The following is a 12,078-nucleotide window of genomic DNA, read 5'->3' on the forward strand; positions in this document are numbered from 1 at the left end:
TCCCTGAAATAAGCGCTTTTAAGGGTTTTACACGAATCTTCAGAGTAAAAGAGCCAGGAGGATCAGACTCCTGATCCTGGAGGTGTATACTGGTTTTATTTCCACCAAGCTCTCACTTCTATAGGTAGTCTGATGATTCCACTTAACTTTATAACTGTAACAATCATCTTATTGTACATTTATAAGACTGTCTGTGAGACACTTGTGAGAGCAGCTGAATCCCAGGGCTGGTGTGGAATCACACACAGACAGATCTTCTTCTGTGTGATCTGAGTCCCACTGCTCAGAGCTACAGACTGGTCAACTGGTCACTATTTTAGTCACGACCATCAGCCTTTGGCTACTAATAATCAATATACTGATCAGAGTGTCAATACTGGTGTTTATTACATAAATACAAAAAATAATTCCACACTCACTTGTGTTATAAAACAATTAAAAAACATGTTTGGAGGGTGATATACATTAAAGAAAGCAATACTGAAGGGCTGGAAGTCCTGGAAAGGGTTTATTGAAGTTTCTTGCTTCTTCCCTGGAGCAGAGCCCACAGCTGCCAGATCAGTGACCCCTGAGCCCAGTTCACAGAGAGGAGAACCAGGAGCTCTTTTATGTCTTTAAGAGGGCTGGGAGAAAGGAGAAAAGGGGGAAATGTAACTTGAGTCCAGGCTGTTCTGTCTGATATTGTTCATGTAGCAGTACTGATTGTCTGAATATCTTCTGGTTCTGGATTGTGAGGATAGAGAGCAGTACAGCATTGAGCTTCTGTCTGAGTGTGAGTGTGAGTCTGAGCTGTGAATCTGACTGAGAAGAGAATAATGATTTTTTATTCTGCCTCTGAGAATTTTTCTTCTTTGCCAAGTGGTGTTACATCCCCTTCAGATACTCTGCACAGACTGCCAGAGTGAGAGAAGAGGAGAGAGAGATGGACAGATAAGAGCACACACAGCGAGAGAGACATACGTCTTGATTTACTTTGAAGAAAGTTTCAACGGTAAACGCAGACGTCACTTTGAGCACTTGGTCTTTTATAGTACAAATATCACACTGTGCTCTACATGGGCGTGTCTTCAAGATCGTTGTGAACCAAACCTTCTGCTTTCCGAGGCAAAGTATTCTTTCGTCGTTAATTCCCAAATCTTCAATGAGAATCAGTGAAACGAAAACCAAGCACATGTACACACTCGCGTCCTAGCGTGAAAAAAATGATGGAAGCATTTGAGAAATAAGAAGAGTAGTCTGAACAGCTCCGGCCTATGAACTGCTCTACAAAGTGATCGCTACCTCCACACCCGGTTTATAACACTGACAATGATGCAGGAAGCACAGCAAAGTTCTAAAACCAGCGGTTTTCTCAAAAGTAAAATCTTCATCTTTTAAATATTGTCATCCATATATTTTCGTTTTTCTCTTTTTCACATTACACGCTATCGAGAAATAGACTGTCTTGTAATGAAGGCTGCATTAGAAAATGTGTATCTAAATTAAAATCGGGTTTATGACTTTTGCGTTATCTAGCTTTCTTAGCGCTTGGATCTCAATACAGATATTGCAATGAAAGCAACAGGGGAGTAAGTTTTCCTTTTCTAAATCAAAGGTGATCTGCTCACAAGGAAGTATAAAAACTTCAGCGTTTACTTTTTGAAGACCGCAAATTGTCGAAACACTGTTGCTTCATAAGCTAATAAGTAACGTTTCTGAGCACGCATAGTATTACTCATGCTGTTATTAATAAAAAAAAAAGCTTAAATTCACATAATGGAATTTGGAAGGCTCAAAGTAGTCTATTCCTATAGTCTATAATAGCAACAGCATGGTTAGAGTGTCACAATACACTCTACAGATGCAGCCATTCAAAGTGCGCGGTACAGACACGTACCGCAGGTAATTGGCTGCGTTATCGCGTATCATGACGCAAGATGACGCGGTATGTGATTGGTTGACCGACAGGGGCACTCGTCTTTACTGTAAACATCTTTACTGTGCCCGTTGTAGATATTGAATTTTAACACTGAAGGGAAATCTTAGTAGCTGAGCATAAAAAGAATAGGAGCATACTGTAACGCGTGTGAAGGCCATAAACGATATTAATTTTGGAACATAAATAATATAGTATATAGCTGGTCTTGGTACTTTAAAAAAAAATACACACCAGTATTCCATTTCTCCCTAAACATTTTAAGCTTCGAAGTCTTTAACTAATGTGATACCAGAGTCAACAAGCATACTTTTAGAATTTGATTAAAAGGGAATATAATATGGAATCGCGTATCTAAAGAATTTAATAACGGTATGATATTCGTATATGATAATAACGGTTTATATTCGTGTACTGTGACAGGGCTGTGTAGGGCTGTTTCGCTTCCCCATGCATGTGAGTTCCCCTGTAGCCTACTGGTCTAGGTGCGTCACTAACAACACACAGGTTGTGTGTTTGAATTCAGCTGGTGCTGGACTTTTCTTTTAACAAACATTTCTTCGAAAAAATAGAATAGCGATATTATGGACAATCAATTGTCTTTTATATTTCAAAATATCGCAACATGATCGATATTTGCGATATTTTGAACATATCTTCCCTTCTGACAGCGGTTCCTGCTTCTATTGTGTGTGTGTGTGCAACAGAGTAAATTTTTATAGAGAAATGGAGGCTGGACAGTATGCGTTACAATATAAACATTTATATTGATTTAAATCGTGTTCTGATTTAAATCGCAAATACGTGTTTAATTATGTGTTTTTTTTAATCATAATCAGGCTAATGCATTTCTACATTTTCTGTATGAACCAGCTTAGAGGTTCATACAGAAAGACAGCTTGTGTTTAAATTGAGTGTAAGGTAATTTGTGCTTCTAAAGTCATGGTCAGCATTTCTTATTGTACTGTGCAGTAAACCTTTTCTGTGCCTAATCACATTATTTTATAGCGTTTTTATTGCGTTATTAAATCCGGTGGCGCTGTGTGTTAGTTTCCTGACTCCCATGTCACATGGTCTATGATTGAATCCCATGGAACTATGACTTTATTTTTTAACAAACATTTCTTTGAAAAAATAAAACGTTTCCCTTGGTAAACGCGTGTTTAAATATATGTGTTTAAAGGCGATATACTGTAGAAAAGCGCTGATTCCTATGGAGTGTGTTCCGCCAGGGATTCAAAAAAATTATTTTAAATAGGCTGATAAAGCTTAGACTACTGTAACTGTATTCTAGCCTGTATTACAACAGGCTCTGAACTGTTGACATTGGCTGTGATCTTCTTTTCTCAGGTTTCATGAAATTCTTCACATATTTGAAATATTTCATTCGGGTTCACCTAATACACGGTGCAAACCCTACCTGCAGCAGAATGCTGTGGCACATTAAGCCATTTTGTTTATCGGTTGTAAGGATTGAGGAGCGTACTACAAATCGAGCAAGTGAAAAGAAAATTAAACAGGAGTCACTTTTTGGATTGCTAATCCATTGTGCTCTGCTCGTCTAGGTTCAAATCCCATCCTTGTCATGGTTAAGGCCTGAGACGTGTGTTTTTTCTAAACGGTGTTTGCATTTGTTTCCTCTTCTACTCCTGTACTGGAGCAGTAATATTTCTAGCGGTGGACGTACATGGTATCACAGGCTGACAGCAGGAACACATGGCCACAAGCTGCAGTACATTGGTTTGGGAACAGCAATAACTTTCCTGTCGAGACAGGTGCGCTGGTATTAATACAGCTCTTTCGAGCGGAAAGAGTAACAAGAACTGACTTAAACTTACCAGTTATGTTTAATAGCTTAAAACACAAAACCAACCTCTTCAGTGGTTGAATCTAAATTACAGAAGCCAATGCTGCCATCAAGGAAAAAAAAATCTTGAGTTATGTAGTTTTTGACACTAAATATCTGACTTTCAGTTTGAAGCGGTAGAATGGATTCCAGGTCACATTCGTTCTTAATTCATATATATGTGATAATGGTTAAAACTGTGTTTACATGAGGAACAAACGGTAACCTTTTCATTCCGAGAAGAAAGTCAGTCTGTATGCATTTCTCAGCATGCACATTATCAGGAACACTAAACCCACAGTGCCAGCAAACCTTTCGATAGTCCGTAGGTACTGCCATTGCAAATGTAACAGGTTGTTCATACACACACATGATATCGTTGCTATCTTGCAATTAGGAGATAATTTTGTATTTCTTAATTAGGAGAATTCTGGATTTTTTTCCTTGGTGGCAACAATGCACTTCCGCAATAAATCATAGACTCTGCTTTCAAAATAGCTGCACCAGGCACTTGGACACAGATAAACAAAGGGATTTAAAATTCAGGAATATGAAAGGTCAATTGCTTACAGTTGGGTTTTTTACGTTTCGTATTTAGCGAGTTGTATATCAATCTTTTAACAATTCATTAAAATGCTAACAACATATAAATATATAAAACAAAAACAACAGCACCGTTAAATGCTGGGGAGACGGGTAGTTTTTTTTTTTACAATCAGATGCCAATCTCTAATGCTGTGTGTGAGAGCTTACGTAACTTTCCTTTTCTCACATTTTCTCACATTTTTAACAACTATTCCTAAGGTGCACCCTGTCAACTCCTTATACTTTTTAAAAGTCTGCCTGCATGTTTGATTATTGTCGTTTTATTTAGAAAAAGTTCAATATTGATCATAACTAAAGAAAATTATGATTAAGAATAAAAATGATTGTATGAGAAGCAGGAGGAATCACTTCTCTCCTATGGAGCATGAGCTGAATCAGGAGTGAGACATTTCGTATGCTCGTGCATATGTCAACGCCTGACCTACATCGTAAAACTAAAACTAAATTAAAAACTAACATTAAGTTGTCAGAGACATTCATTTATATACAAACAGGAGACAAAGTAATAATTCTACATTTACTTATCCTACACTGATCAGACTAATTGAAATGTATGAAAGCCTGTTTCCGCGCTATGGTATCTCAGAATTCTGACAGCTGGCAAGGCCTGGGTTCTAGTCAATGCAGTGAACTAGGGCACAAGCCCTAGAACCCGAATCCGTTACAATAACAAAAGGACAGACAATGAAATATGGCTATTTCGAAGTCGCAAATGTGAGATATAAAGTCGGAATTCTGACTTACTAAGTCGCAATTCTGAGATACTAAGTCGCAATTCTGAGTTGATAAGTCGGAATTCTGAGTTGATAAGTCGCAATTCTGTGATACCATAGCGCGTTTTTTTTTTTACTCCCTGGCGGAAACGGGCTTCCATAGGTTCTCAGTGCTGCGAAGCAAAACCAATCTCCGAAAAATCAGACAATTATTATCAGATCATGTCAAAAGCTGATCAGTATTTCTTTACTGGGAAGCAAAGAAATGCTTGTATTACACATTTTAATATGACATGCAATTACACATGAAAAATAGTAAAATTATTTTCATTGCGGTACGTGTTGATAGAACAGCCCCCTCGATAAAGGAAAGTGTGGACGGACGTGTCGCATGTTCCGTACTCTGTCTGACAGCGAGTTTAACACACTTTCCTCGGAAATTAGAAACTAATTGAACAATAAATTAATCTGAGCAAATTTTACACGTGTGGGTGATTTAATTCTGTCTAAATTGCGTGAAACTCCTCCGCTGAGGTCGGATACACATGGGAAAGTGTTCAGTCCCGCCTCAGATTGGAAGCAGGTTCTAATTAGACGCTGAGAACAATCCGGGTCTCTGTGTGTAATTGATTGTGTTGATTGAGCGGTAATGTGACCAGGTGTGTGGTAGCAGGTCCTGCCAGTATAAAAACCTAGTCACCGCGTTCACACTTTATGCTCTCTTGCTTCAACACAGTTTGGTGGTTTACTTGTCTTACTCCTGTAATAGTTTAGCGGGACGTCAATTTGGCGATGCGCTCGTTTCTCTTTGTTCTGTGCCTGTGCGCAGGGGCTGGGCTCTCGGGAATTAGCCAGGCCAGTCCGACTTCCCGGCTCTCGAAGACGCAGCCCAGTCCTTAGTTAGTCATGGAAGAAAACAGAGAAGAGGACGGAGTGGCCTCTGTAGTTCATCAATGATTCAGTCAGGCAGTACTCCTCTGTTAAGCGCCGTTTGTTCACATCGATTTGTTTTTTTTTTTGCCTTCATTCGTGCAAGTAGTAAAAGCAGACGCCCCTATTCTGCCGTGACCCGCATTCAAACCGGGGTTGTTGCGGCCACAACGCAAAGTACTGACCACTATACGATCACGGCGAGTTACAGAGACACACACAGCTCTGACCTTTTCCGCCCCTGAATAGGATTGGTGAATTGAATAGCATTCAATTATCACAGCACTAGGCGAATAGCATTCAATTCACATCGAATATCACTGGCGAAGCTCAGCACTGGTTACTACGGTTTCGCACAGTTTCCGTAGTATACTGGTTATCACGTTCGCCACACACACGAAAGGTCCCCGGTTCGAAACAGATCGGCTTCTTTTGTCGCCACGCACACTGTTTGGGGATTCGCCTAGTGCTGTGATCGAACAGACCCACTCACTTCTTAGTGTGGCGGGATATGCACAGTGCATGTCGCAGCGCTTCCTGCTTTCACTTCAATGCGCATCCTTATGTCGAGTCTTGTGCCGTGCAGATGCTCTGAAAGCGAGAGCAATGAAAAGGTGTATGGCGCTGTGAAAGGAAACACAGAGAAGTGAAAGCCAGTCCTTTCTCTAAGGAGGTAGAAGAACAGCGACTCCCCGTCAGGGAATCGAACCCCGGTCTCCCGCGTGACAGGCGGGGATACTCACCACTATACTAACGAGGAAGACATCACTTTTGTTCGACCACCAGCATCGTCTCCCGACCCACCGTGCTAGAAGCCGACGCATGCTGTGATTCCTTTACAGAGCAGAGATGACAACCGAGGTGCCGAGAGATCATTTCAGCATTTGGCAGCAATACAGCATTTCGAAAACACAAACGACCAACTCGGAATGACTTGCTTTTAACGCTTTTCAAAGCTATCTTTGTGCAAGACGACTGCGCAGCCTAGCAGATACAAATGGGTTGTGGCATGAAAATGCAAGCGATGTTTATTTTTTGCCCGGATAGGTGTGAATGGACAACATCCTCATTTGTCAGTTTCTGTGGCGCAATCGGCAAGTGCGTTCTGCTGTTCACTGTAAGGTTGGTGGTTCACACCCACCCAGGGATGCCCTCCTTAATGTTATCAATTTAAACACTGTCTCTGCTAAAGCCGAAACCTTACCTTTCTTCATATTTGCAGAAAATGCGAGTCTTTTGCTCGTGTCCAACAACAACACTTGAGACCGGGGAAGTCCAACAGTGATCAACACCACAACTCCCCAGAAAACCATATTCACCCATGGAAAAGTGTCTTTGAATGGCTGGCGGGAGATATCATTTACAGATGCAGCCATTCAAAATGCGCGGTAAAAACCCGTGGTACAGTAACCTACCCACAAGCCACCGTGGGGCACTGGAGGATACCGCAGGGCAAGTGATTGGCTGGCCAAAATGACCGACAGGGGCACTCGTGGTGCATTGGTTGGTAGTGCAAAGATTTAATCATTTAATATCTTTACTGTGCACATTTTAATCCGCTTAGTTTTGAATATTTATATGGATTTTACCACTAAAGGGAAATTTTAGTAGCTGAGCATAAAAAGAAGAGGAGCTAACGCATCTGAAGGTCATAAACGATATTAATTTAGGAACATAAACATTACTGTATGTATGTAAACTGTACTGTGTATGGCTGGTCTTGGTAGTTTAAAGAAAAAATACACACCAGTCTTCCATTTCTCCCTAAACATTTTAAGCATGAAAGTTTTATGAAACGGTACCCAAATATGCGATTGCTGTATAGAATGAATTTTAATTTAAAAAAATTATTTAACACGAACATTAAGCTGTTTACATCTTCCGCCTGAGAACAGTCACCCGTTGCTACCCATCGCAGAACGGTGATTGGCTGACACCATCTGACACCCCTCTGATTGGAGAAAAAAGACGTGCTGGTTTGCTATACATACTGTACCAGGAAGAGGATTTCTTTCTATTCAAAACGTGTATTTTAAAAGTTTAAGAAGTAAAAACCTTACAGCGTACACAGATTTCTAAACTGATCAGGATCGTTATCTTTGTCTTATGCATAATAATGTTCACCGCTCTGTCCAGCAAATTAATAATAAACTTTATTTTATATAGCGTTTTAAACAAATAAGTAATTAGATTGCTCATAAACCTAATCACTTGCTTTTTCTTTTTATTTAGGCTCAGATTTCAACTATAGATCGTATTATTAATAACCATAATAACAACCAACCAACTAAAACAACCATATAAACATAATACCAACCAAAAACATAGATAACAACCACAATACAAAATCAAATAATCAAACCATTTTACTCTCGCAAAGTCCTCCAATTATCATAATCCCGCCCCTTATGCAAAACCAAACCTTCCTCCCATCCCAGTTTATCCTGTTTATCATAATCAAAATCCACCTCAATTTTCAACATAAAGCATTACACAAAATCAATACCTCAACACTCCATACTCAACAACGATAATTCACAAACAGCCAGAACATGTAACTACACATTCCCGAACAGACCTAATTTCCATAGCCCCGCCCCTTATGCAAAACCAACATCCCTCCCCTGTTCTCTCTCTCCCCTGGCGGGGGATAAATAAATAAACATAAACGTTATATTAAATTTATTATATTTATTATATTTATAATAAAATAAATTTATTATTTATTAATACGGGATAAATAAATAAACAACGGGTTTAGAAATGAGTTATTTCAAGATGAAAAAGAAAACATACACGAAACATGGTTTCATTACGACCAGAATCGGTCTTGAGATATTTTTAACTTGATTTACAGTATTTGAGAGGTATGTCTTAACACCGATACTACAGTGCTTAAGTACTGCTCACGTATATGTTTCTAGGTTTATATTATGCATTTCATACGGTCAAATTACTTTTGAGCAACTAATAAGAAGCGCGAAACGGTATGCGTTTTACTTTCGTTTTGTGCTGGGACCCGTGGATTGATTAGAGATATCAAGTACATACAAGTCATTTTTTAAATGTTGTAGTTCGTCTTGAAAAAATGTTACGAATACATCATCTATCAACAATCACACAGGTTCTGTTTCCATATTGCAGATTTTGGTTAGGTATTATCAAATTCAGTGGCGCTGTTAGTTTACTGAGTCCCATGTCACATGGTCTGTGATTGAAACCTGTAAAACTGGTTAAATTTGTCACAGCCAGCACTCTTCAGGTGTGAGGGTCTTCTGCTCAGAATGAAACGCTAAAATGTTTGTGTGTATTCTAATTGTAGTGGGGGCAGGGTGTGTGGGAACAGGTTTGGTTGAAATTACATTGGAGATCTATGTTCTTCACACCTGAAACATTTTCTCTGAAAGCATTTTCTTCGCAGTTTAACCGATCTTGTTACAGCATGTTACAGTTTACTATTATTAACCATATTAATTTTAAGTGCTTAATGTAAAATCTTGTAAAAATATATTTTCATTGTTCAAATATACATTAAGTCTGACTATCATATAATAAGTTAAATACAAAACTAAAGAAAAAATAGGGTTAAATATAATTCAAAATATTTTGCTAACAATGTTAACTGTTTATGAATAATAAAATGTATTAACTAAGGAGTAGGATGGCACAGTTGTTAGTATGTTTTTTGTTTTGTTTCTTTTTTCATAAATACAACAGTAGTACCTGATGTCTCAGTGGCTTTCAAAATTAAATTATGCAATAAATAACCACATGTAAGACTCTGATGCTTAAAATGTTTAGGGAAAAAGTGGAATACTGGTGTGTATTTTTTCTTTAAACTACCAATACCAGCCATATACAGTCTGTAACGTAGGGATTTCTATATGTCTTTATTTAGTGGTTACATTAGTGACAAAGGCTAAACTTTTAGCTTCAGTAACGTGTACATATCTCCCCTTTTTATAAAACGACATGGTTGAAAACTGTTCCAGAGCCACTGTTGTTTCACCAGTGAAAAGTATATCATGAAATGCCTCTCCCTGTTCAATCCACTGGAAAAAAGAAAAGGAGCATAAAGCTTCTGATGGTCATAAATGATATTCATTTAGGAGCAGCATCAGAGGTATGTTTTTAACTGCACTGCATTGGAGAGAATACCATAGTGTGTTTTTTTTTTACTCCCTGGCGGAAACTGGCTTCCAGAAGAATCAGTATGGCTCAGAGATTAAATAAAACTTCACTCGCACCAAACAAATGTATATTTCTAAATATCACAACATGAACGATTTTTTTTTAAGAAATACAAAATGAGATATAATGATATGTTCCGGCTTAGACATTAACAAAGAGCATAACGCGTGTACTGTATACACTGCAAGTACAACCCCACCCTCTCTGCAGGAGTGCTGGCTGTGACGAATTGAACCGGTTTCACGGGTATTTTCAAAGTAGGAGGCGAGATTTCCAGCCAAAGACACCTCCCCCCCCTCAAAAACCCAGTAAGTACAGTACTTACTAGTTAAAGGCTAGGCTCCCGACTACGGCGAAAGGAACCCTTCTTTCATTAGAAGACAATGAACATATTTTAGCCCTGAATGAATTAATAGCAAACATGGTTTACATAAAATACATTTTTCCAAGAAAGTTTAGCCTTTGTCACTAATGAAACCACTAAATAAAGACATAAATATAAAAATCTTAAGATTTTTAAAAGACATGACTTTGCTAAAATTTATTTGAAAATAAAAACAATTACAACTGCCAGGGGAGAGAGAGAACAGGGGAGGGATGTTGGTTTTGCATAAGGGGCGGGGCTATGGATATTAGGTCTGTTCGGGAATGTGTAGTTACATGTTCTGGCTGTTTGTGAATTATCGTTGTTGAGTATGGAGTGTTGAGGTATTGATTTTGTGTAATGCTTTATGTTGAAAATTGAGGTGGATTTTGTTTATGATAAACAGGATAAACTGGGATGGGAGGATTGTTTGGTTTTGCATAAGGGGCGGGATTATGATAATTGGAGGACTTTGCGAGAGTAAAATGGTTTGATTATTTGATTTTGTATTGTGGTTGTTATCTATGTTTTTGGTTGGTATTATGTTTATATGGTTGTTTTTGTTGGTTGGTTGTTATTATGGTTATTAATAATACGATCTATAGTTGAAATCTGAGCCTAAATAAAAAGAAAAAGCAAGTGATTAGGTTTATGAGCAATCTAATTACTTATTTGTTTAAAACGCTATATAAAATAAAGTTTATTATTAATTTGCTGGACAGAGCGGTGAACATTATTATGCATAAGACAAAGATAACGATCCTGATCAGTTTAGAAATCTGTGTACGCTGTAAGGTTTTTACTTCTTAAACTTTTAAAATACACGTTTTGAATAGAAAGAAATCCTCTTCCTGGTACAGTATGTATAGCAAACCAGCACGTCTTTTTTCTCCAATCAGAGGGGTGTCAGATGGTGTCAGCCAATCACCGTTCTGCATTGGGTAGCAACGGGTGACTGTTCTCAGGTGGAAGATGTAAACAGCTTAATGTTCGTGTTTTAAATAATTTTTTTAAATTCAATTAAACGGGCACAGTTAAGACATTAAATATACATACACATACTGTATACAGTACAGTTTGCATACGGTAATATGTTTATGTTACGCGATTAAAAAATAAATAAATAAAAATGAAAAGTCCAGCACCAGCTGGATGTGAACACACAACTTGCCAGTTGGTAGTCACACACCTAGACCAGTAGGCTACAAGACAGCTCGCATGAACAGGCAGGCGAAACAGCCCTACATAGCCCTGCCGCAGTACACGGATATAATCATACCGTTATTAAATTCTTGAGATACGCGATTCCATATTATATTCCCTTTTAATCAAATTCTAAAAGTATGCTTGTTGACTCCGGTATCACGTTAAAGACTTCGAAGCTTACAATGTTTAGGGAGAAATGAAATATCGGTGTGTATTTTTCCTTGTGATATTTTAAGCTCTAGTTGAATGATAGATGTCGCATTTTAAATCATTTTCGTAGTTAGAAATTATGAAACGCCCTGTTAAA

The 12,078-nt window shown here is 38.3% G+C and overlaps 1 non-coding gene across 1 annotated transcript; it reads right to left on the minus strand.

Annotated features, from left to right (window-relative positions):
- Window positions 1-6,698: 6,698 nt before the first annotated feature.
- Window positions 6,699-6,770, minus strand: trnad-guc (transfer RNA aspartic acid (anticodon GUC)). Its single transcript has one exon. It is a non-coding gene; the product is annotated as a tRNA-Asp (tRNA).
- Window positions 6,771-12,078: the final 5,308 nt, after the last annotated feature.

This window comes from Lepisosteus platostomus, chromosome 5, assembly GCF_059453375.1.
Source record: "Lepisosteus platostomus isolate fLepPlt1 chromosome 5, fLepPlt1.hap1, whole genome shotgun sequence".
In the NCBI taxonomy this organism is placed as follows: Eukaryota; Metazoa; Chordata; class Actinopteri; order Semionotiformes; family Lepisosteidae; genus Lepisosteus; species Lepisosteus platostomus.